The following is a 27,172-nucleotide window of genomic DNA, read 5'->3' as shown; positions in this document are numbered from 1 at the left end:
GGTTTCTTCCCAATAAAACATAATACAGTCCACTCACTTTGCCCAAAAGATGTTTTTGAAAGTACAATATAATGTAATAATTTTGTAGTTTGAGAAAACGTTATCTTCAATTTACATTAGTAATTTCATATCTGGTTGATCTAAAATTGGCCATAGTTCTTGAGATGTGAAATGTCAGTATTTCCTGCTCTGTTTACTTAACAAATTGATTATAACTAAATGAGTTGTGTATTTCATTAATTACCTGATAGGCAGGTAATCTTAGCTAATTCTTGTCTACCTCATAGGCAAGTAACTAGTAAAATACACAAATTCTTTAGGTATTTGTCGACCTCCACTGCTATTCCAGTCTCCTGGATCAGTGAACTGGAGGCACTGATGATCAGTGATAACCTCCAGGCATTGTAAGATAAAATTTTTGTCATTTTAATTGGTAGACAAATTCTGATGATGTTAATAGAATGGGGTGAAGCTAATGATTTGATGAGACATATTTCCTCAATTTCACAATATTATTGGAGAGATAACAAGATCTCTGTAATAATAGTTTCTATCTGTCCTCCCCGCCTCTAGCATTAAATTCTAACATTTCATCTCAAATTTGAGCTTTACAAAAGGGGGAGCTAACTAAGAGAGCACAGAAAAGGGCTCCATGGGCTTTCTCTTCTGGCATGTCTAGGCTCAGAACTGGCAAAATGGAGACCATGTCACCAGAAGAATTGTCTTTCATAAACACAACTCTGCTTCAGCGTGGTCTAACTTCATGATTCTGGAAAGGTTATCACATTTCAAATGGATGACCCTCAAAGAAAGAAGTAATGGTAGGTCTTATATTAAGGTATTGGCCCCTGACAGTTCTTACAAAACCATCAGCATTTCTATTTCTTGTTCTTTGTTTCTATTTTTACGATGTGTTGCCTGTTTTCTTAAAAAGCAATAGCATGAACAAAGACTATTTAACAGAAGAATTGAGTTCAAACCCTTGGTGAATTATTTACAGTTCTGAGACTTTGGGCTTGTACCTTCTTCATAGGAAAATAGATGATATTTCATGTATTAATGCATAAAAGACCCCTAGGTGCTATATCATGTTCACATAAACCTCACAGTAATTCTTAGAGGACTTCTGAAAGAGGAGGACACTGAGGTTGAGGAAAGAAGGGACTTGTTCAAGGTTACATTAACTCCAGGAACTAGAATCAAACCTAGATTTAGTCTGACTCTGAACAATAAAATTAGCCACACCTACTGAGCACCTACAATGTGCTAGGCACTGTCTTAAGTATGCTATATGCATTAACTAATTTAAACTTCATGGTCACTCTAGAAGGCAAGTACAATTATCATTATTTCACAGAAATCCACCACGATGCCTTCCTTTGTCCACACACTTCTCATTTTATAACCCCCCATTTATATGTGCATATATGACATTTTTCTAATTTCTTTGTGACACTCTGAATTACAAATGCTATTAAAGCCTATGGACTTGTTTCCCAACATTTGGGAAAACTAAGCTCAACCCTATTTTGACATTTTTAGTGAGTTTTCCTTTCACTGTAACCCTTTCTCCAGGCCCCCATGTGGCATATAGAGCAAGGCATACTTAATCCTCAATTTACAGAGCCTCTTCTTTTAGTAGACGTAGAGAGGTTAAAATGCTAACTTCATTTATAGTATGTCACCATTCATTTAAAAACCCTCTGTGATTTTTTACCACCTTTATCTTTTCTCCTGAAGAAAAACATAACTTTTTATTGTTTCAAAAACCTCCAAGAAGCAACAAATTTAACAAGAAATTAATGACCAGGAGACTTATGTCAGTAAAATTCTGAACTAAATTGAACCCTAGGGTTTTAAAATGCTCAAACACCATCGTATTTTGTGAGCATTTATTTTTTTCTTGGCATCGTGCAACTTCCTGTTTCTAAGAAAAAAGGATTAAAGTGTCCCATTAAAAAAAAAAAAAAAAAAAAAAGCAAAAACTCCAAAAGCTTCTTGGACATCAAAGAGACCTTACACAACAACATTTTGATGAGTTAAGTGTAAAGGAATCAAAAACACATGGATTAAATTTCCCATAAAACCCACATGTGTTTAAAAATCAAGAGAAAATGTGCTTGGCCAAATGCATTTGGGGTTTTGTCAAACCCCAAACATTTGAGGAATAGTGTGAGATGTTTAAGGAACCCAAAACACAGCTGGATCGGCCTATATCATTCTCAAAGCATATGCCAGTGGGAGATGTTAAAGAAGATAAACCCCCAAAACAATCGAGTTCTGCTTAAAAATCACAACTTGATTATTGATCAGAAAGTTGCCGTTTTCAAATATATATATTTTAATCACCTCTAAACTTAGAAAGTTATAGCTTATGTAACCTGTTAGAAGTCATTTATTGAAGAGCTCTTCTATTTTTAAAAAAGAAAAAGGGATCATCATTTCCAACCTTTAGATTTTCCAGCATAAGCAGACAGGATCTTTTCTGCAGCTTTCAAATTTCTATCAAGTTATTCCATGTTTTGTATTATACTTGATTTAGCTTTGCTAGACTAGGCACATTATTAATTGGCTCCCTTTTTATTTACAATACTATTGCTTGAAATATATACTAGAGTGTATAATTGAATTTTGGGTTTACTGTAATTTAAAAAAGTCAAAAGAGCAATAAACGTAAGTGTTAGTCAACAATTGCCTCTGAGAACCAGCATAAATCATCAAGATTAAATGATTTTAAGTCATATTTAAGCTCCTTAATTTTAATTTATGGTTGCCAATCTATTTTCAGTCATTGTCGACTGGAATTTCTTGTCAGTGCTTTATGTCTTTAGAGGTGATGGCAAGGGATGTCTGAACATTCCCTTTTTATGGGGGCCTACATTATCAGGCTGAAATCATTGATCCATGCTTTTTGTTTCTTATTACTTTCCTAGTGCATTCTATTAATTTTAAAAGTTAGCCAAGTAGTGGGGAGGGGAATTTGATCATGAATTTAAGTACTTTTTCAAGTCTGTTTTCTAATTTAATAAATAAGACTTTGATCCTTAGGGTAGATCTAGTTTAGAGATGTATAAGTAAATGAATATTTCTTTTAGCTAAACAATACTGTGTATCACTTTTTGGATTACAGATAGCACTATCATGATTTCCAGGGAGTACAAAGGTTAATGAAACCGTCGCTGTGCCTTCTTAACTCCTGCAAATAGCTAAACAGCAATATTGCAAATTTCTCTTTCCCCTTTCTACTATAATCAACATTACATATCCTGCAAAAATATAATACAGTGAAAATACAAAAACAAAAACAAAAACAGAAAATATTTTCCCTGATGAAAGCAGCACTGATGTGGGAATGATTAATATTTTTTCCCACTCCCAGCCACAAGCACTGCAGTATCAATTAGCAGTTTCTACCCACTTGGATCTCAGCTCAGCTCTCCAAAGGGTAATTTCTGATGTGTAACAAGGTCACAGCTCAAGAGTTAACCCTGTACACTAAAAAAACAGCAATAGCAGTCGGAATATCATTTATGGAAACCCACCATTTGCTAAGACCTGAACCAGACATTTTACACACTACTTTTAATGTTCACAATAACCTGGGCAAGTAGATTTCTATTGTTTCCATTTTACAGTTGAAGATGTTGAGTCTTAAACACATTAAGTCATTTGCTCATGAATATACAGGTCTGTTTGGTCACAAAGCCCACACTCTCTCCTCAACCCTGTTGCCTCTTACATGTTTAAGGTAGATAAATGAAAACAGTGACCATCTCTTAGGAGACTGACCAAAGGGTAGAGAATAATACAACCCTAGCTTAAGAAGTTAGCAGGCTCTCATACTGATATGGCCTGCAGGTCTTGAAATCACAGATCCCTGCTCTGTTGCTCACCCTAATGAATATCCGATGTCGCACTGTGATACATCTTTTGCCCCAGACATGACTTGCCACATTTATACTCTTTTGAATTTCCCTTGAACATGCCCCGGGCATCATTTTGGAAAGCAGTCAGTTGCTCAGGAACTGATTCCATGATGCTTTCGAGGCCATCACCTGTTTCTGATTATTTCTTTCCAGAGCTTAGCTAACGGACATGAGTGTTATACCTTGGGAATGAAAAGTCTGTGGCCAAGAGAACAAAATCACATCCACCAGCCTTGTACTCTTCCTTTTATTTTATTGTCCCAACAGTCAGAATGATGTGTCATGGGATGAAGAAGAAATCTGTTACATGACAAGGTTTTTTTATTTGATATAGCCTTAAAGGGCTTTCCATTAATGACTGGGGGTGGAAATTAGGCTGGCAGGCCACTCTGGATTGGCAGTCCATGGTTAAACTAACTAGGAGGTGATCCTAGATTCGAGCAGGCACTATACTGTGGATGAGAACTACAGAAAGTGTACAACAGGCCAAGTTTCTGAAGAATAATGCCAAAACTGAACATTACTACAGGAGACCAAATCAGCAAAGTGAAATCATGAAAGAAGTAAAGCTCCTTAAAAAAGAGAAAAACTGTGCTATCTTGCAAATCAGAATGAATATTTCGAATTACAGTAAACTAAAATTAGGGGACATGATGGAAGCTGAAAAATAGGGGGAAAAAAAACCAGATGCATTCAAGTTGTAAGACTCGGTACCTACATTTCAGGTTTCTCAAAAAACTGAACGCAGATATTTTTAAATGCCTAAAATGACTAGTCAATAGATAGACAAATACAGAGAAAAGATAATTTATAAAGGAAAATAATTATAAAGAAAAACATTTATTCTTACTATAAAGAAAAGAAATTTAAACTTTTAAAAATAATACATTGGTCTGTTAAATTTCAATTTTTAAAAGTGTATAACAGACTTTGATGGTGCAGGTCAGAAGAAATGGATAGTTCCAAATATTGTTATTTGTTTCACTCTGAATTGTATCTGAATGGATACAAATCTTTTACAAAGAAATTTGACAATGCATATTGAAATCCTCAAATATTTATGCATTTTAGTCTCTTGAGAAACTGATTCTAACAATCTTAAGTATACGTACAGGGTTGTTCATTACAGCATTATGTAGAATCACAAAATGTAGAAACAGCCCTTAAATGTCATAAAATAGAGGAATGTTAAAGCCATTCAATGAGATGATTTAAAAATTGGTGATTATGAAGACTAACAAAAACTTGAAAATGCTTTTGCTATAATATAGACTGCTAAAGAGCAAGAAAAATTCTGACTATAAGCAATACAAAATTTTGTATTAGTAAAAAGACAGGAAAGAAGTATATCGGAACAATAGCAGGGATTTTCCTACCATGGTGAGACCCTTGCTAATTTTTTCTTCTCCATTTTTTATGCCTTCCTAAACGTGATTGCATTACTTTTTTTTTTAAGGAGTAGAAGTAATATCTCAAGACCAATATATTTTTAAATAACTCGTAGAAGGACCAGGCCAAGCAAACAAACTATGAAGACAAATGCAAATAAACAAAGCATTTATATTTAAGAGAAGGGTAACAACAGAAAGGCAAGTGGGCCCTACGATTTAGGAATATGAATCTTTTTTTTAATCTGGAAGAAAACAATATGTTGAAACATCAAAGAAAAGCTTTGTAAAAAGAAATCTATTCCTTTAGAAGGAAATGAAATAAATTTCCTTCTAAAATCGGTTGAAATGTACATAGTGATGGGGAGGAAAGAACAGGTATCTATGAGGTTGACTGGGTTGGAGTGCCATGTGGTTGCCATTTTAGCCTATGCAGAGTCACATCAACAATTATTTGTCTTCCTATGTTTGAAATTACTTCTGAATGTCTTCCCTGAGGCCAGAAGTCTTCACTAGGCTGCTCAAACTCTCTCCTAGCTCCAAAATTCCATGAGATATATTAAATAATGAATAAACCATCAAGTATGCTAGCAAGTTGCCCTGATATTTGATTACAGTTTGTGAATTTACTGATACCCAAGTGCTTATTAAGGGAAAAAAATAATTCTTGATCTAGTAGAGTCACTTACTGGCATAATCTTTCCATAGGTTATTCACTGCCTGATTAACAAAGAAATGGGAAATGAGGATGATGCTTTTCTCTGGAAAATTAAAAAATAATCTTGTTACTATCTAAAATAATTTATCTCACATAGGAACTTAGCATGGCTGAAATGGCTGGGGGGGAGGCAAGGAAATAGTCCATGTCAGGGGTCCCCAACCCCTGGACTATGGACCAGTGTGGTCTGTGACCTGTTAGGAACTGGACTACACAGCAGGAGGTGAGTGGCGGGCAAGTGAGCAAAGCTTCATCTGTGTTTACAGCCGCTCCCCATCACTGGCATTAGCGCCTGAGCTCCGCCTCTGTCAGGTCAGTGGCAGCATTAGATTCTCATAGGAGCACAAACCCTGTTTTGAACTGCACATGGGAAGGATCTAGGCTGCATGCTCCTTCTGAGAATCTAATGCCTGATGATCTGTCACTGTGTCCCATCATCCCCAGATGGGATAGGAGAACAAGCTCAGGGCTCCCACTGATTCTACATTATGATGAGTTGTGTAATTATTTCATTATATATTTTAATGTAATAATAATAGAAATAAAGTGCACAATACATGTAATGTGCTTGAATCATCTCAAAACCATCCTCCACCCTGGTCTGTGGAAAAATTGTCTTCCACAAACCCAGTCCCTGGTGCCAAAAAGGTTGGAGATTGCTGGTCTATGTACTATTGGTAGACTTGCCACAAGATGGTATAAACCTTTATTTGTAATCCCTATCTTGAAGAAAAATTAGCGTTTTTTAATGGAACAAAAGACTGTGATGTTGAATTCACAGTTTGTATAGCTCATTTTGTACACCATTGTGTTTCATGTTCTATCACACATCTAGCCTTTATAGATTTTGATGTTCCCTCAAGGACATTTGGATGTCACATTGTATCATATGGGGTAGGTGATGCTGGAGGCTAATGGGAGGAACAGGCAGAGGCATCTCCCTCCACCATGTTCAGAAATATCTTCCTCCTATATCTGTAGAGATCCACAACAGGACCACAGTCAATCTGGCTCCAGAAATAAGAAGTGAAACATAGGTGTTTCCAATATAGGTTGAGAAAATAAGAGACAGAATCAATGTGTTAGAGTCTTGCTCTTTGCAGAGTATGTCTTTGCTATTAATGAATGTCAATTAGAGGTAGATATTGGCTGCTGTCTTCTGAAGAGTTAATGATCTAGTTAAGAATCCAAACATGCAAGATAAAGGAAGAGAGGTTTAATTTATATTTAAAAATGAAAAGGAACAAATGAAAAGGAAAGAAACAATACAATAAAGGCCTTCATTGACATCAGATGTTTCCCTGAAGTCTGTGATCTTTATTCTATAAGGAAAGCATTACAGACTTTACAGAGAACAGTGAGATCTGAGGATGAAGAGGTCATTTGCCTCTCTGTTGGTGGGTACTTGTTCATAAAATATATACCAAAGAAGATACTTTTTTAAAAGTATATTTATGCAAACATAATGGCATGTTCCCTTTACATCGCTAGTGGTATTTTGTCAATTACATGGATAAGATTTCATATTTTTATAGAAACGACCTCAGTACTAGTGTCAATAATTTCTTTTTGGCCAATTATGGACCAGATCAGGGAATGACAGAAGCCCTGAGATTCAATACATTTAAGTGCTAGGCACTTTTCAATTCACAAGAGGACTCATTAAAATTTGTTGTCTAACCTTAACTGAATCCCAAATAATTTAGATGGTTGTATGGGAGAAATGATGTATAGAGATAGAAGAAGAAAGGTTGACTTATAGAGTATTTCTTTATATGCTTGCTTACTTGTTTTCCTTTCTTGTTCTTAAGTTTCAAAATCCTGTAGTAACCGGAATGTATTTAACCATGTGTTGCCCAGAGGGAATTAAGGCTATAAGAGAAGGAAATAGAGATTCAGCCTAAAGAATGCCTGCCTATGTTACCATTGCAAATATGTTGTTTTATGAAAATATATACAATGCCCCTTGCTTAAAAACCATGTACTTTGTTAAGATGTTAAATATGCCTCCTTTTCATGTGGGCCTACTGTCTTTTGGTTAGCACCTTAACAGAGAGAACAAGAGTCTACTTTTATCCTAAGGACAAAGTCCCAAATCAATGAAATTTTGCAGATGAGAGCTTATGGCAGTCTTTTAGAAATGTTATTCTTCCTGGAAATAGGAGTAGACACCTCCTTTTTATCCAGACCTATAAAGCATCAATTGTCGCCAAATGACTCTACTGACCTGGAATTTACATTTTTTGAAGTCAGTGATTTAATATGCCTCTTTTTGCATAAGGTGAAAGTAGTATTTTCAGTTAAACAACAATGTGCTTCAATCATTCACTCTGCCTCCTTCTACAAAACAATCCCCAGACAAAAGAATGTATTATAAAATAGGCTACTTTATTGAGTATATACTAAAATGATATATCTGTGTGTAAATTAGTCACTTATGTGTTCACCAGTACTGCTCTAATATCTTAAACAAATATGATACTTTGGCCAGAGTAGTCTCTATAACTGCTTTATAACTACTGTAACTTTGGCCTTCATTTAGTCTATGTGAACTATTATTTCCTGAAATTCAAGTAGCAGGAACTAGCATTTATGGGAATTCACTCTGTGACAAAATGACTATGTCAAGTAATTTAGATCTGTCATCTCAGTTGATCTTCATGGACTTATCTGTGAGATAAATGTCATTATCACTATTGCGCAGATGAGGAAATTGTGGCAGAGAAAATTCAAGTAACTTTCCTAAGGTCATTTAGATGATGTGTAGAATACAATACTGAGTCCCAAATTTATACACTATTTACTATATCACCACTAGACTATTATTATGTAACTATAGGTATCATGGAATTCATTCATTCATCTTTCCTTTAAAAAATATGTATGTATGGGCACAACATTGGGAGCCTTTAAGAGGCATAATATGCACCTGCCATAGTAAGATGGGAAGAAAAAATCTAAACCGTTGTTTTTAAAAAAAACCCTCAGCACATGAGAGGATATTTTTAGGTTAAGACATACATGTGTAAAAAAAAAGCAACAGAGAGAGACTAATTAACAACACTGGAGAGATGGGGGTTAGTTAAACAGTGAGCTCTTAGAGAAGGAGGCAGAACTCAATGAAATCAGAAGGAATTAGCCTTGGAAAGAGCAGATGTCCTACCATGGAGGCATGAAGGATATGAAGATAGCTGAAGTCCAAGAGATTATTGGGTGTAGAGAGAAGGAAAGGGATGGGATCTTGGTAGGGAGTCTTGGAATTGTTTAGCAAAGTAGAAGATAAGTCAACTGTCCATAGCGATGGGTGGAATTTGGAGTTTAAAGACAGAAAACCATTTGGCTCAGTAAATTTTGGGACTGGGCTATACAAGGTGACAGAGAAGGATGAGGAAGAGCAAAAGGATCCAGGAACATTTCGATAGCCAGATCAGCAGAGTCCCATCAATCTCTACAGCGAAGCTTTTCAGCCGGGCATTATAGCATACAGTGCACAACATTTGTGCATGTCACTACCATGACACTAGGATCAACTGTTTCTGTGCCTGTCTTTACCTAACACTCTCTGATGGTGGGCACTAGATATTATTTGACTCCATGTTACCATGTTACCAGCATGCGGGTGAATATCATCTAGTGCCTGCCACTGAGTGTTTAACAGACACTCAGCTTACATTTGGCTAATGAATATTGACTGACATGCTGGAAGATCAGGCAGGGAAGAGTTCTCAATGACAATGCCAACACACAATGGTGTGGCATTATGAGACTAGGACTGACTTGCCTCTTAAAGTGTCACAGTCTATAAGTTGAGCACATCACAGGGAATTGCAGTGTACAGAACTGCTGTCTTCTGTGGATGGGAAAAAGGTGAGTACGTGCTGATGCAGGTGTTCTCCAGTGTCAGGTGAGGTAAGGCAGAACATATCATTAGTTATTAGCACATTAAAAAAACATGGGTAACAAATAAGAGAAGACAAAGCAGAGATCCCTAAAGAGGCCAAGGGCAGTTGGAGAGGGATTCAATGAAGACATATACCATGATAGGCACTAAACATCGCACTTTATGAAGTATTTAAGGAAATGATTTATCTAGGTTAAGATCTTAAGACAAAAAGTATTCATATGAGAAAAGTTATAGCAGAATTTTTTTTTGAAGTCTTTTTTTTTTTTTTTTATAAAGAAAACTGCAGGCTGGGCGTGGTGGCTCATACCTATAATCCCAGCACTTTGGGAGGTCAAGGCAGGTGGATCACAAGGTCAAGAGATCGAGACCATCCTGGCCAACAAGGTGAAACCCTGTCTCTATGAAAAATACAAAAAAGCTGGGTATGGTGGCACGCACCTGTAGTCCCAGCTACTCAGGAGGCTAAGGCGGGAGAATCACTTAAACCTGAGAGGCAGAGGTTGCAGTGAGTCGAGATTGTGCCATGACACTCCAGCCTGGCAACAGAGTGAGACTCTGTCTCAAAAAAAAAATTCCATGATAGTTGTGTTGTAACAGGTTTTACTGGCACAGACTTTTACCATCACTGAGTGTATAATGAGAACATCCTGCTGTCTCACAATGGTCATGGCCAGAAGACAGACAGCACGTTTCTTGTTGACTTTGATGCACCCTCGGACAGCATCTGTGAAGCATAGGGAGAAATTGCTTTGACTTTGGGATTTGGTGACAGGAAAGTAAGAACTTGAGACACCTGAGGCTGGGTTCTTAATTATCTGTGTCCTAAAAGTAGGAGATGTTTCGTGCCTGAAGAAGACCTTGTCCAGTGTCAAAGCTGGCTTCTCTCTGTTGGACTTTGTTGGTTTCTGCTGCCCTGAGTCCTGACCATGGCGGAAAGCAAGACTCTACCTACTGGGTGAGTCCTGAGTCCTACCTTACCCCTAGTTTAACCCTATCCCATTACTCTCCACCTTTCCCTGAGTCTTCCTGTTTGGCCTGTCACCCAATCCTAACAAGACGGGCAACATATACCAAATAGCAGCACACAATCCCAAAATATTTTATGATGTGTCTCTGTCTACATTGATATCCAATTCATAGCCAGTTGGATTTGTGGGGGGTGGGTAGAAGTGGTGAAGTATCCCTTTCATTCTCTTTTTAAAGCGCCTTCTAGAATTTTGGGTGTATTTAATTTTTGGTTTGTTTAATTTTACGTTGTTATGATAGCTTTTAAATAAGAAAGCATTCCAAGTGCTTTCAGTGACATTTTCTTATACAGAGGCTACCATCAACACATTTGATGACAGACTTTTTTTTCAATGATAACTTTGCCCCTTTCTCTAAATCACAGATAATCACAAGCAGAGTTGGTGGTTTTTTCAAATGGTTGCAAATCTCCAACTCATGTGATAAAAGATGCTGACATTAATATTCTGGTGTGCAAGCTAATTCCTTCAGCCCAGCTGGGAGGCAGAGACTCTATGACCCAGGTGAGACCGCCGCAATGTGCAGCGTGTACCGGGTCCTCTGCAAGGCTGATCTGTTAGTTGCACCTTGTGCAAATTGTGGCAGCTTGACTGTTTCCACGGGTGAGCAGAAGTGGCTCTGTTTTCTCACTGCTGCTTTCAATTTACTGGCTGCCTTGAAAGGTTCAGAGAGGGCCCAAGGTTTTACTGTTAACTATTTATGTACTGTCAGTTTCTAGACTTCATTCATCCTTGAACTCTCTGGCATCAGCATGTGATTACTTGTTAATATAGGAGGGACAAGTAAAACTAATAAATACCATTTAGCTCCTGTGTCTGCAGTATGTTCATTAAGCAAATCTCCATGTTGCTTCAGGCCCCGTAGAGCAGTCCAGTGTTTAGAGATGAAAACTATGTTAAGTTGCAAAGATGTCCTTTTGCAGAGGCAAAGTACCCCTATTTAACTTGCTACTTTCAGGATGCAGCAGCAGTTAACTCTGCAGTTTCTTATAGCATTGTCTAGTTATTTTTTGCTTGTGCTCTTGTCTTTGCATACAGATTTTCAGGTCCTTCAGTTTACAAAGTAATGTCACCTTCCTTGAATCCTTCCCAGCTTCCTACCATAGAGTAGGTTGCAAAACAACCCTTACTACATGTGCAGAGCTAAGCACAGTGTGCAACATACAGGAAATGCCCCATAAATGTTTGTTGTTACTGAAATTAAGGAAAAAAAGAAGAAACAAGTTTTGATGCAATGAAAGAGTATCTGTATAATTTTGCCAAATTCCTTCTTTTCTATCTGCTCTTCCTGACCTATGTACTGACATATGGAACCCAAAAATACCCCCATCCCAATCTTTGTGAACTCCACCAACAGCACCTGGTACTCTAGCTGAAACCAACTCTGCAAGTCCCGGCAGCCAAGTATCTGTGCCAGCCAGCTTCCTAGGTTCATGTGGTACCAGAATGACCTCCTGCTCTTATCCAGGTGAAAACCTCAGGACTCTCCACGCTTCTCGGGCCTGACCTCTACCATGAAGCAGATCATTCATTTGTGTCTCCAGGTTAATCTGTACCCTCTTTATTTTATTTATCTTTCTGATTGATTGATTTTATTTAGATCTCTCTCTTCCCTACCAGATGTAAGCCTTCAGAAAACCAGGCTGTGTCTTATTTATCCTTGTAGCTCAGTACATGACTGTATTAGTCCGTTTTCACGCTGCTGATAAAGACTGGGCAATTTACAAAAGAATTACCATGAGACTGAGAAATTTACAAAAGAAAGAGGTTTAATGGACTTAACAGTTCCACATGACTGAGGAGGCCTCACAATCATGGTGGAAGGCAAGGAGGAGCAAGTCACATCTTACATGGATGGCAGCAGGCACAGAGAGACAGCTTGTGCAGGGGAACTCCTGTTTTTGAAACCATCAGATGTTGTGAGACTTATTCACTATCACGAGAACAGCACAGGAAAGACCTGCCCCCCTGATTCAACCACCTCCCACCAGGTCCCTCCCACAACACATGGGAATTCAAGATGAGATTTTGTTGGGGGTGGGGGGATGCAGCCAATCCATATTAGTAACATATAAGGTGTGATAAATAAATGTTTTCAAATGAAGTCATGAATGTCTGTCCTCATGTGTCCATTTCTAGGGTGACACTTCTCCTTCCTCACTCATACACTCCATCTCCCCAAGCTGTGGGCTCCTTCCAGCCTCTGACCAGCTGCGTCCATCCAGCTGGGGCTGCAACCTCTTCCTGATACTTGCCTGACAACTCTTAATTACTTTTGCTGTTTTGTTTGTTTGCTTTTTGGATTTCCTCTTCTAACTCTTGATGGGGATCTACTAATTATTGTTTATCACCAAAATTCTTTCTTCATCTGAGAGGGAGGTATGCTTATGACAGGTATTGATGGAGAAAATAAAAGATACTATCTCGAAACAGTTAATTCACTCCAGCTCTCCAACACTAGGTGCTGGTGCAGATCTCACAAGAGACAGTTCCTGCCTACAGGAGCTTAGGGTCTGACTAGACAGAGAGAATCTATGAGAAAGAGGAGGCTGCATATATCAAGTCACAACTTTTCAAAACAGTGAGCTGAAAAATGTGAAGGAAAAAAGTCATATGAACAGATAAAGAGAGGAAACAAAAACAGTTGTTTGGCTCATTAGCTCAGAGATGGTCACGAAGCTGGTCGGTGGTTGAGCTTACACCAGAATCAAGGTCTCATGTGGCCCTCCAAGGACTTGTTCGATGATCATCTAGTCAGAATGAAAGCATTCTGTGCTGACAATCATGATGGATTTTCTGAGCATAGGCATGGTTCTCAATAAACCTGAGTCTTAATGTTGCCTCTTATGGGTGGAGAGCAGGAGATGACAGAGAAGCTTTTTGTTTGTTTGTTTGCTTGTTTGCTTGCTTTTAATGGATCAAAGAGACAAGACGGCTAAGAGAGAAACTCTGGACCCACCCTGACTAGGTTTGACTCTTGGCTTAGCATCCTTTTAGCTGTAAGAACTTGGTTATGTTACTGAATAGCAATTTCTCTGTTTGAAACATGTGGATGATATTGACACCTACCTCCTAGGCTTGTCAAGAGGATTAAATAAGATAATGCCTCTCATGCTGTTAGCATTATACCTGGCATGTAGCAAGTGCCCAGCAAATATTACCAATCAACAATTAGAATATTTAATTTGACTTTCATGTTCAAATAGCTCTATCAGACTTATTGATATTTCCACTGAACATTTGAGATCATTGTGATTTATAAGGCACTGCAAAGAAAATATTCTAATGTATGAGATTTACTCAGTCCTGCAGATCTATTGCGTCCTACTTTCAACATAGTTATTTTTTACATGATGCATTATGCATATAGCTGATAGATATACCTATAGATGATATACATCTGAGAGCAATAAAGGATGACTGTTTTTCCAGTAGCCATAGATGAAGCAAGATAAAGGGAAGGTGGCAGAAATAGAAAAAGAATTCTGGTGCCTATGGAAATAAGGACAAAGTACAATGAGTAACGAGGGTTCAGGTGAGGAACTAATTTGCCCTTTGTCACTCCCACAGTCACCCAGCATCAGTGCATTGAGCTGAGGGACAGCCTCTTGTGGGCTGTTCTTGGGCTTCTCTCCTTCTAGGGCAAGATAATCTCCACTCTTTTGCCAACGCCCTTCACATATCTTACAGGAGATGTAACCTGTCCAAAGACAAAAAACTTACACTGGACAAGCCAATACCAGGATCTCCATCTACACCTCCAAAGTTAAGACTTGGAAATCTTTCCAGCTACCTTACTGCCCTATTCAGGAGAAGATACTTCTGCATGATCTTTCATTTCTCATAGCCCTACAGAAGTGTCATGAGCATAGGTCTATAATTCATGTGTGTCTTATGGACTAATGGATGGGTGGATGGACAGAATGAAGGCAGCAAGGATGAATGTAAAGAAGAAAAAGTCCCAAGACCAGAATAACAGGAGGGAGACATATCCATATGGTTACTTCAACAAATGGCTTTGAGAACAAAAATTCTTCTTAGCTGTGTGGGAGAGAATTCTCTGCAGATACTCTACATAAATATGGTAGCTGCAATCATGAAGATCTGGGAGAAAAAACGAAAATGACCTAGCCACCAACACATTAAAATGAGAGCACGGCAGGGAGTCAGAGACAGAAAAATATTTTTTGAGAAAGAAATGTTCTATTTTTTCTTTCCTTTTAACCACTCCCAAACTAACCATGGTGGGATAAATTTTAGGAACCAGTGGGTCTTCGCACTCAGTCCTGATTTTTTTTTTTTTAATTTGGGGAGCAAAGAATCAGGTCCCAATGGGAGGAATAGCAGAGTTGTAGTGTTCTTTTTTTTTATATACTTTGGTAACATCTTGAGTCAAAAGAATCTTTTTTTTTTTCAGTAGCTCAAGCTGGAAGAGCTTATAAGAAAGTGTGGAATCAACGAACGCAGTCCTGAAGGGACCTTGGGGTCCTCCTACAGACATATCTAATAGGTGATGGAACCTGTCCATGGTCACCGCACTTACCAGAGAATAAACCAATACCAAGATCAACATCTGCACCTTCAAAGTGAGGAAGCCAAAAGCTTTCCAGCTCCCTGTTGCACTATTATTTTTAAAATAGTAAACAGATATATTGAAGGAGGCCTACAGTTTATGCTATTAGAAATCTATTTGGTTTTAATTGAGATAAGCTGATTTATGTCACATTCTACAAAAAGAGAATTACTACAAAACCGAACTACTCAAATATAACTTTTCTTTTAGTTATAATAGTTATAATAATATATATATTCAATATAATTATTTTATGTTCTTTGTTTGATATTAGACCAGGTTGTTTGTGATTTAGTTTCAACACAGATAAGGAACATTTATTTTACTTCATGTTAAAAACAATAATGAGAGAACCCATAGCAAAAAACATTGAGATTTGTATTTTTATTGGCCTAGAGAAGATGTAAAAAATGTATCTTTATCAGTGATGTTGTGGAAAACTGTAATATTTTAAACAGCACCATGACTTTTGTTGTGTTTTATGCCAATTCTATTAAGTCGAGATATAATGAGTTGCCAAATTACTCCATTGACAGAAAATAGGCTTGATTCTATTCCTACCCTACCCCCAGGAGGGTGAGTTAAAATTATAATTGAAGAAATAAACAACAGTTGACAATAAGAGAAGTTTGGATAAACAAATGACTAACAAAATTAAGAGAGGTCCTTTCGGTGTAGAACCCAGGTAAATTTGTGTTGCATGAGATTCACCTTCCCTAAGAACGTATTTGGAAGCTGAGGTCATCTCCATCTTTTAAAAACCTTTGCTCCCACTGCCTACAGGCTAAGGGCAGACCATCTTGGCCTGATATTTGACACCTAGCCTGGCTCCTGTGCACCTGTGCCAGAGGAGCTGTCTCTACTCCTTACAAAAGCCTTGTGCTCCACTGAACTAATTTCCTAGGACTGATATTTCTTGACAAATAAGTAACATACAGTTCCAGAAAAAGGAAAATGACTATGATCCAACAGAACTTTCTTTCATGATGGAAAGGTTTCATGTATACTTTCCAAAACAAAGGCTACTGAGCACCTCATATGTGGCTAGAGACACTGAGACACTGCATTTTTACATTTCTTTAGTTTTAATTAATTTAAATTTAAGCAACCACGTTTGGCTAATACCATATTGTATCACACAGCTCTAGAATATCACAGTGGATTATGGATGCATGCTGTTTCAATTATTTACTGCTGCATGACAAAACACTCCAAAACTCAGTGGCTTAAAACAACGAAAAAATTATTTCTCCAATTTCGTAATCTATTCTAGGCCTAGCTGAGTGGTTGCTTTGCTCCCCATGACGGTTGCTGGGAGATCCAAGATGGCTCCTTCACTCAGCCGTCTGGTGCCTCAGCTGTGATGGCTGAAACAACGGGAGCCGGCTGAGTTTCTATTTCTCTTTCTCTTCCCACAAGGTCTCTCCAAGTGGCTAGCCAGGCCTTTTTTACAACATGGTGATCTCTAGGCAGTTCGAGTTTTTACATAGAGCTGGCTTCCAAGAAAGAAAGTGGAAGCCTCCAGACCTCTTGAGGGCTGGGATCAGAACTTGTCCAGTATCACTTCTTTCACATTCTATTGACTAAAGCAAGTCACAAGGCCAGGCCAGATTTCAGGGGAAGGGTCTAGGCCTTATTTGTAAGGAGAGAAGTGTCACATGCATAGAAGGAAAGGAAGAATTGTGGCAGCCATCTTGTGAGACTACCACAGCAAGTCTAGCAGAGTTGACAGGGCATCAACAGAGCTGGTAAATGAAAAAATGAAGAGCCACTTAGAACATAAACAAAGTTAGCTTTGTACTGATCAGAGAAAGGAGAAAGGAAAGGGAAGTGGAGAATCAAGTCCACTCCAGGGAGACCTATGAAAGCAAAACATGATCAAAACAAACAAAAACCATGAGATGACCACAGACAAACTACAGGAGCACTGCTACCCATAAGAGGTGTGATGGATGAGCACTGACAGGTCCAATGCAAAATATAGACCAAATGTCTCCCTGGTCTAACTTTGTCTGCTGAAGCTTCATATGCAAGCTCTTCATTAGTGATCATCCTGGCCCTCTCTAGGATACCTGTCTTGATGTTCCATCCCCTCAGACTTAACAGCCTCTCACACAGAACCAAGTAACCTATCAGATTACTGCCCAGAGCTGCAAGCTTTGGTCAAGGGGAAAAACATAATTGAGGAAGACTCTGAAGTCTTCTACCTAAAGGCTTTATCCTACCGGATGAATCAAACCACATTTGCCTTGCAACAGAATCACTCCCACATCCCAAATCTGTAGAAATGCCACAGCACCACACATAGGGGAAAATTCTGGCAATGTTCCTGTTGGAACGAAATGAGAAGTTTTGATGAGACATCAACCCAATTATCAGAACAGCGCGGGCTTTCTTATTGCAGCAGTGATGGTGTAGGACAAGAGACATAAAAAACAGAGAGGCTTGAATTGTCTCTATGTACCTTGGACAATTAATTTAACAATTGAATTTTTGATTTCTCATGCATACAATTAAGATAATTCCATCCACCTTGCAGGGTTGTCAGGGAGAATGAAATGCCAAAATCATGGATTCAATGCTATTTCCCATCCCTTATCCTCATCCAGAGTTTCCTTGATATCTCTTTTAGGACATTGCATGGAGATAATCTAACTGTTAAATAAATTATTAAATGTTCCCCTGAGCGGGACAACCTCAGAAATTTAATGGTATTCTTGTAATAAATAAAACGTTTTCAGAATTTAAGTTGCTTTCAATTGCATTCCACACTTTAGAGAGGTTTAAATTTAGTTGTCTTTTCATCTGGAAGAAATAATACTGCACCAGTCAGTAGCAGAAAGAGTCTTATCTAAGTTTGATGAATTTAATCCAACACAAATCTGCACAGATTAACTGCCATGGGAATGTACCACATTAACTTATCCAATTTCACAGACTCCCACACAATGCTTCATCGTTAAATCAGCCAAATATCCTTGAGAGCCTACTATGTACTCAGGCCAAAGGGAACAAAAAGACATTGTGATTTCTCAGAGAACACATGATCTCGTTGGAGAGAAAAATAGACATATTACAAGATAGATCACGATGCCAGGGTATGCGTGGTATATTCCAGATTAATGGTAGAGACCATACGTGCTGTAAGATGTGGAAGGAGAGTACAGCCACACTATGCAGTACTGCAGGCATGATTGCACCAAGAATGGAAGCTTTATATTAGCCCCGAAAGGAGAGAGCATGTAAAGAATGGGAAATGAGAAGAACTCAGTGTATTACTGAAAAGCAAGAGGCATGAGAATAGTCTCTCACAGGATGTGCAAGACTTCATGCAGACACAATGAGAATGCATGTCTGACTGGGGCATGCGTGACTCTTGGGCATCGTAAGAGAAACTGGGACTGGACCCCAAATCCTGGAGCAATAGGCCTAAATAGAAAGCACTAGGGAAAAAAAAAAGTTGAGATCAGGAGAATGACATGCACCAAATGTTCTGTGGGAGTCTGGACTTATTGCTCTCCTCCCTCTCCATTTATATTTACCTAAATTTTGGTTTAAACATGACAGCTCCTGCTATAAGCAGATCACAGAGCACCTAGCATAAAACCTTATGCATTGGTGATCTGTAATTTCCTGTTGAGCTGAATTGAAATAATGACTCAAACAGCATTGTATAACTTCCCTTGCTGGGTTCTATGGAAGAAGTTCCCGACAGCTGTTGTCACCTTGGTCTGCTTCCTAGAAATGTGATTTCTTATTCCCTTAGCCAAATATGGAGACCAAATAGTAGCCTGAAGTCAGCAGTGAAAGGGGCAGAAAAAAAGCTAAAGTTAGCAAATAAAGTTTTAATACAAAATTTCTTCTCATTCCTAAGTGTGGCAAAATGCATATAAAATACCTAGAAATGTTAGGGCCCTATGGATAGATTCATATTTTAGATGTGACCTGAGGCAACTGGAAAGTCCACTCCCTGACAGTCTTCATTGCCATTCTAGAACCTACATTCAGAATTGTAGACTCCTGTGCACTGAATCTCTCTCAATCTGAGCAGACGAGTTGACTAAATGTTTACTCTTGAACTTCTTTGAACACTAACTTCTGCTTTTCAGTTTGTCGTGTCAATTTGTCTGAGCACTGAAATGGAAAACTGAATAGTTATTTCAAAAGTACAGATGGAGCCCCTTGTTTACAGTATAATTCTTTACACCAAATGGAACTGCAGGAGGTTCAAAATTTGTAAAGGTCTTCCAAAAATCCAAACACATTATTCATTTCCACAAATCTGACAATTTTTGAACTACATAAATTCTTGAACAATTTTTTTAGTCCATTCGTGTTAACTGAGGTTAATTTGAAGATATTGCTACTTTCCAAAAGAAGTAGTTGAATTCCAGAAGGCAATTTATTCAAGAACATAATTCACTTGCATTCTTCTATCCTGGGTGAACAAAGAAATTACCTGTTAGTAAGGACATTAAATTAAAAAAAAAAAAATCAGGTCAAACTCATGTTATAGTTACTAGATAAATGTTTTTAACAAAGTGGGTAATGCATATCAATCTGCTTGCATGAAAAATAAGATAAAGACATCACTTTTTCATATATCTCATTAATTCTTAAACTATTTTAATTATGTTTGTTGTAAGCATTTAGTTTTGTGCTTTAAAAAGCAGATTTTTTGGTGAGGTAGGGAGAGTGAAATTTAATGGGAAAACAGAATAATTTTAATTTTCTTCAGCAAATTGCGTTGGCTAGAAAGATTATGGCCTAAACTAGCCAGTCTGTTCACAATTCTCCAATGACAGGTTGTTACCGTTATAGGTGATTTTCAAAGCATGCTTTCGGAGAGAGCACTGTAAATATGTGTTCTTCTGGTGTATTTTTAAATTTTGAATTCAAAACTGCTACCTATAAGGAAAAAGAACAGAGAACAGTGAAAGCTGGAAGTCTGGCTGATTGCCGGGCTTTTCGACTTTCTTTTTTTTCCAACAGAGAAATACAAATTGCTTCTCAAAATAAAATTACTTTCTATCCTTGGACATCCTCAATGAGACGTTAGTGTTCAATTTGATTTAGATGGGGGAGAAACCCGAACCTGATTTTTTCAAATCACCTTTGCATTTCGCTGCTGATTGACACAATAATATCAGAGAGCTATGCCTCAGAGAGCAGGTTCCCAAAGAAAAAATAAACGATTTGCAAAGTGACTTGGATGATTATGTGAACTGGCCACCCAAGAGTGCCTTGCTGATACCATCAAAGATAACTGTGGGGAGGATGGAATCTAACCTCTCCTTTCAAAAACGAATATCCTTCAAAACAACAAAAGAAAAATTTGGAATTTCATGAGGATTACTCAGAATCCTCCAAAATAGTCTTAGCTTTGTCAAATCTGGATTTAAATGTCAGTAATTTAAGGCTAGCTTTATGAATACAATGTCTCTCTCCTGCAGCTGGGCCATATTATTTCAGTGACTTTTTTATGCTGAAGTTGGCTATAAGTTCTATGCTTGATTTATGAAGCAAAACACTCTATTTACTGTACAATGCTATAGTGCTGACATGCGGGGTCACTCAGTAATGCATTTGGAGTGGAGCGTGGGAACAGGGTTAAATGAGCAACATGCAATGGTTTATGAATGCAAAATGTGGCTTTTACAAAAAGAAAGCAAGATTCTAAGGGCCCAAATGAAAATTGTGACAAACAATTTCAAAGCTGTTTGAATTTATTTGTAAGTACAAAGATTACATTTGACTCGGCAACTTTGAATCACACTGTAAAGTGCAAAGTATAAAAAAGTAAAATAAAAATGAAAGTACAGACTTCCCAATCACCCTCAGGGTAGGAGGGCTCCAAATGCTCATATGGCTTCTCCTTAATAACAACGGATTATTTTTCAGGGACAGAGGAATATGGGAAATAAATAGGGAAATGGACAGTACAAATATTTTTGGAATGGATCACAATTGTCAAATTTAAATGGTCAATTACCTGAAAAACCACAGACGTGCATTAATACAACACAGAGATAATTGTATCATATTCTGAATTTTAATTATAAAGTTAAAGCTAAGCACCTACATAGCTTCTTCCTTACAAAATCAACAAAAGATGAAATGAATGGATGAACGGTATATAGGGCTACTGATTTTTCTCTTCACGTAGTTTTCTGCTTGGGGGAGGGGGGAGGAGAGAGAAAGCAATTTTTCAAATGTTATTAAATGGCCATGAAAACTATATGGAATTCAGGTGTGAGCTGGAAAATATAAACAGAGAGAAGCAATCAAGTGATGTGCTGGTTCTTCAATCAGTCTGTGATTTTTACTCTTATTCAAATGCTTCTAAAATCATTTGACGAACTAGAAATAGCAGAACTTTAGAATGAAATGTTCCAAGTTTGCCCCAGGTGGAAATTGTAGAATGCTTTTCTTAGCATGTTGAAATGTCGGAGAACATACCAAAGGGAAGAAAAAGGAGTATGCCACCGAAATGTGAGTCCCAGAGAGTCAACAGCCTACAAAGAAAAACAGGCAAGAACTATGCCTGACCCAACGAACAGCTGGAAAGTCATCAGTGAAAGGAAAGAAAAAAGTGAATGAGAAAAACGTGTTGGTAGAAAGGCATTATTTTGCAGGCAGATTCATTTTTTTGCTTCCATTTAAGATTAGGCAGCCACCACCACTTAACGCCTGTCAGAGCTGGATACTATTTTACAATGAAAACAATGCCCACTTGAAGAAATAAAACTGATTACTTTTGAGAAACCATTCAGACAATTTTTTCCAGATTCTCCTCTGACATTACTAGAGACTTCGCCAGGGTTGCCACGTGACTCAAAACGATGCTGGTCTTGAAACTGGAACAGCTGTGTAAAATATTAAAGCTGACTTAAACATGTTCACTCTATGAAAAAAGTAATCAAAAGGTAATGCCCCAGAGCAACTGAATACTGTAAACTTATCTTATGAGGAGATCATTCTTAGATACTAAGGGTGTGACCCAAATGCTTCACTGAAACTTAATTTCCTGCTAGCCAGGCAAAGAATGACAAACACCTTCTAATTTGACTAAGTCAGGAAGAGAGTTAGTGGTTTCTGCCACCATTGTGACTGAGAAGATTTCAACTATAATAACTGCAGTCAGGGAATAGCCCATGTCTTTATTTGGGACAACACTTTTGCTGTCAACCTGATGGAATATTTACCAATCTGAGAGGAAGGAAATAAAAGCATTTACATTCCCAAGCCTCTTGGAAACCCTCCGCATTTTGACTCGTGCTAGAGGGTTAGATCTGGTAGCATCAATAGCTCAGGAGATAATCGAAGGCAGTGAGGGTGATGTGAACCCGGTGGAAAGCACCATTAGATAACAGTTCTTTCTGTTTAAACAAAGTTGGGAGTATAATGCCAATTTTTATATTAAAATCTGTGATTGCTGTTCTTCCCCTAACTACCCTATCGACATTTTGAAAAGCTATTTGATATTTTGCTTGGAGTAAAAGAAAGATTGAAAGAGCTCACAATTCGTTTAATTTAGGGCAATGTAAATCTAGACTCTGTGTAGCTTGTACTACCAAGTGTCCATGCAGTACTGAGCAGTAAGAAAGTCCACAATAAAATGCTAGCTTCAAGGGGCTGGAAAGATATTTAAAAGAAAAGGAAATATTTTAAAAATTAGAGATGACATAACATTAGAGAAAAATGTGAAGGAAAATATCAACATCAAGTAATACAAATGGAAATAATTTCCAAGAAGATCCAACCTTTCATCTTTCTCCCCCATTTCTGCTTTATTAGCACCAGCTTAAGTCCCCTTTGTCAAGGTTCAACCTGAGTCACCTTTGACTTCCTGTTACTCAGGCGCTTCAAGTTATGAAGATTTTTAACCACATTCCTCCCTCCTTTTTGTGTTCCCTCCTTTTTGTTCCTATTACCTTTGTTGAGGCTCTCATCACTTGTTTGTTTGTTTGTTTTGTTTCATTTTTGAGACAGTCTCACTCTTGTCACCCAGGCTGGAATACAATGGTGTGATCTCAGCTCACTGCAACCTCTGCCTCCCGGGTTCAAGCGATTCTCCTGCCTCAGTTTCCTGAGTAACTGGGATTACAGGCACCCACCCCCATGTTCGGCTAATTTTTGTATTTTTAGTAGAGAAGGGGGTTTCACCATGTTGGCCAGGCTGGTCTCAAACTCCTGACCTCAAGTGATCCGCCTGCCTCGGCCTCCCAAAGTGCTGAGATTGCAGTCATGATCCATCACGCCCAGCGGTTCTTGACACTTCTTATCTTATCTCCTGGTCTCCATCTCTACTATGCTCTTTTCATTCCCATTCATGCTGTAAACCAGTGCTGAGGAAAAACAGTGAAATGCAGGTCTGAGGGTATCATGCCTCTGCCCTGCAATCTGCATTTACTCCCTATTGACTGAGGAATTTAATCACTAATTCTTCCTATTGTCCTTGGTCTACTCAAATAGCTCCAACTTCTTTTTGACCCTCCCAATACACCAGACACTCCAGTCCAACAATACTTATCACACAGTCCCCTGAACCTAAAGTTTAATGCTTTGCATCATCGAAATTCTACTCATTATTAAGATCCATTTCAATTGTTATTTCCATCTTTAAAGTTGTTCCTACGCATCAATTAGATGTACTAGCCCTTCCTTATTAAACTTTCTTTATGACAATTATTTTATGTTGTCTGCTTTTAGAGCTGTTTGGGTACTTATTACACCTGAATTTAAGCTCCTTGAGGGCAGGGAATCTCTTAATCATTTTTAGTATTTCCCACAGCACTCTGAATAGTCCCTTAAACATAATAGCTACTCCATGAATATATGGTGATTTGAATAAGTTGGTTTAAAGGAAAAACAAAATTTTGTGTTCTTTTCAATAAAACAGAGGAATATTTTGAAAAACCTTACATATGAAATTTTAAAAAGGTAAATAGAAGCTTCATTTTGGGGGAAAATATTAAGGAATGTACATCATTCACATTCTAGAATGAACTGCTCACCCCTCAGAAATGGAAAGCATTACCATTATTCCCAAACATAAAATTATAGAAATTAAAAATGGAAAGGAGTTATTAGGTTATATTGGTTTCTTTTTTTGCCCTGTCAACTCGAGATCCTTATTTAATTCCATTATTTAGTGTTACTGAAAGCAGAAGTCAATTTTAATCCATTTTCAAACCTTTCAACAAATGAGTTTTAAATGAGTCCCGTGATTTTTCTTTAGGAGGCTGGTTTCATCAAGTAATAATGTATTCTCGTGCATAAAATCTTCTCAACTCTTTAGAGATCACTAGTTGCACAATTGTAGTTGCCGTATAGATTCTATTTCTTTTGAATAAGTTGGTCTGGTTTTTAACGCTTGTCCCCTTTCCTCCAAAACTCATAGGATATGAAATATTCAAAGGCTTTGAGATGCTTTCCTTTGGAGTGGTGAGTTTTACTCATTTCAGATGTCATTGAGAAAAATGTTGAACACTGACTGCTTCGTGTCCATTGAAATTCCATGTCGGGGAAACTGCTAAGATGGGTGCTAGATCATCAATCAGGAATTGGGTGCATCAGGAAACCTGGCAAGGTGACACATTTGTTCTGGTTTACTTGAGATTTTTCTCAGTTTTAGCACTGAACCTTCCATTTCCCAGAAGACCCCTCAGTATGGGGCAAACGTGATAGTTTGTGGTCCTACTGTTAAAAGTGGTGCCTGGGGAAAAGTATCTTTTTATCATGTCCCCTTCTATACAACGCTAAATATTGTATTGTGCATGTAGTATATATTCGAAAATTTCTAATTAAAAATATAAAATCATGATTGGGAGCTCTAACAACTGGCTTGGGGGAAAAAGGACAGAAACATGTCAGATACTCCAAAAAATAAAACCCTAGTTGATTCCGTATTAGACCCCAGAGAACAGTGCCCCTCTAGACCAGCAACATGAACCTGGAGATTCCAGGCCCTTCCAAAACTGTGGAGTTTTCACAAGAAGTCTGCAGATCCATGTGTTCACCAAATAATATCTGTAGACAGAATAATATGACTCACACATGTATGTATGTATCTTTGCTCTTCAGATATTCATAGGAACTACTGTCATAAATAAACCAAAAATTCATTTACAATTTTTAAAAATTCAGTGCATGAGTTTTAGAACTACAGAGTTTCAGATCCGGATAGGACCTTGGAGATTGACTCTTCCGGCCCCATTCTTTTACAAATGTAGAAGCAGAGTTGCACAGCTAGTTAATGGAATGTGTGCTGCATGAACGAATCTCCCTCATGGTGCTAAGCTAATTACAGTAGGGTTTACACAGCTTTTATAGAATTGTGATTAAGTCCAGTGGGGATATGTGATAACCAATTTACTATCTATCTTCAATGGCATTAAACAGTGGCTCTCCCCACCCCGCTGCCTTGATAGCAGACAGTGACAGCCTGGAGTACAGTTGCAAGGAGACAAAGACCTGCATCCCAGGACTGATTCTCCCACCACCCAGTCAAGAGATCTTGGGCAAGTCATTTACTATCTGTAGCCTTCACCATTCTCGCCTAGAAAAAGAAAAGGACTGGTTAAGATAACCTCTGGGATCCCTTTTTTGATAACACTTTATGAGCCTGTAAACCATTAGGAGAACTTTCTTGGTCAAAGCTTATAGAAAATTGGCTCCTGGAGCTTTAGCAGAAGCCAAGATTTCACACTTAGTCAATGGCAGAGTTACAATTAGAATCTAATTCTCTGGACTCCCTGCCTTTTTATCTACTTTGGTCCCCCCACAGTACATTAAGCTTGCAATGGCTGCCATCTGCCCCCAGGAAGTGCGGATCACAGATCCACACAACTATGGAAAGGAGAAAAGTAGAAGCCAGTTCTAAAGTTCAAGCTTGGTAACCTGAGATTTTCTAGTTTGTGCCCTATGTACAAGCAGTGACCATTACTGATATCATCATCATTGGTATTATATTAATGACTTATATTTGAGGAGTTCACAAATCACATTACATATATGATCTTATTTAAGCCCACAGCTATATTCTGAAGTATTGCAAGAAATCATTTTTATCACTAATTCATGAGCTTGTTGATTGGTGCTCCAAGACTACACTCTCCAATAAGTTAACTATTAGCCACATGAGGCTATTTAAATTTAAATTACTAAGATTAAATAAAAGTTTGAATTCTGCTTCTCTATTACACTAGCTATATTTCAAGTACTCAGTAGCCACATAGGTGTCATGGCTAACATATTGAATAGCATAGACATAGAGTATTTCCATTACAGCAGAAAGCTCCATTGGATACCACTGCTCTAGGAGATTGTGACTTGCCCAAGTTTACGTAGCTAGTAAGTGGCAGAGTTAAGGTCTTGAGCCTCTGACCCCAGAGCTAGTAGCCTCATCCCAGAGCAGCTTTGCCTCACCATCTAGCCTACCTATAGGTCCTTTACCATTTAATTCATAGTGTCCACTAAAGAAAGGTAAACCAATTTTCATATCACCCTTAGAGATGCACAAAAGGGTAGCACCATTCTAATTTACAAAATGTAAAAAAGGATCAGGTAATAGGGAAGACAAGCAAAGTCTGAAAAAAAGGAGCTAAACCTCAAGTATGTTCACTAGCAACCTGAA

The 27,172-nt window shown here is 38.0% G+C and overlaps 1 long non-coding RNA gene across 1 annotated transcript in view; it reads left to right on the top strand.

Annotated features, from left to right (window-relative positions):
• The first annotated feature begins 9,861 nt into the window (after positions 1–9,861).
• The window catches only part of LOC104672084, a 32,591-nt gene continuing 15,280 nt past the window's right edge, over positions 9,862–27,172 (top strand). The window contains exon 1 of the long non-coding RNA XR_749356.1: positions 9,862–9,899. This is a non-coding gene — a long non-coding RNA (uncharacterized LOC104672084). The remainder of the gene's footprint in view (positions 9,900–27,172) is intronic.

Source organism: Rhinopithecus roxellana, chromosome 21 (genome assembly GCF_007565055.1).
Source record: "Rhinopithecus roxellana isolate Shanxi Qingling chromosome 21, ASM756505v1, whole genome shotgun sequence".
Taxonomy (NCBI): domain Eukaryota; kingdom Metazoa; phylum Chordata; class Mammalia; order Primates; family Cercopithecidae; genus Rhinopithecus; species Rhinopithecus roxellana.
This window is presented reverse-complemented; position numbering and strand designations above follow the sequence as displayed.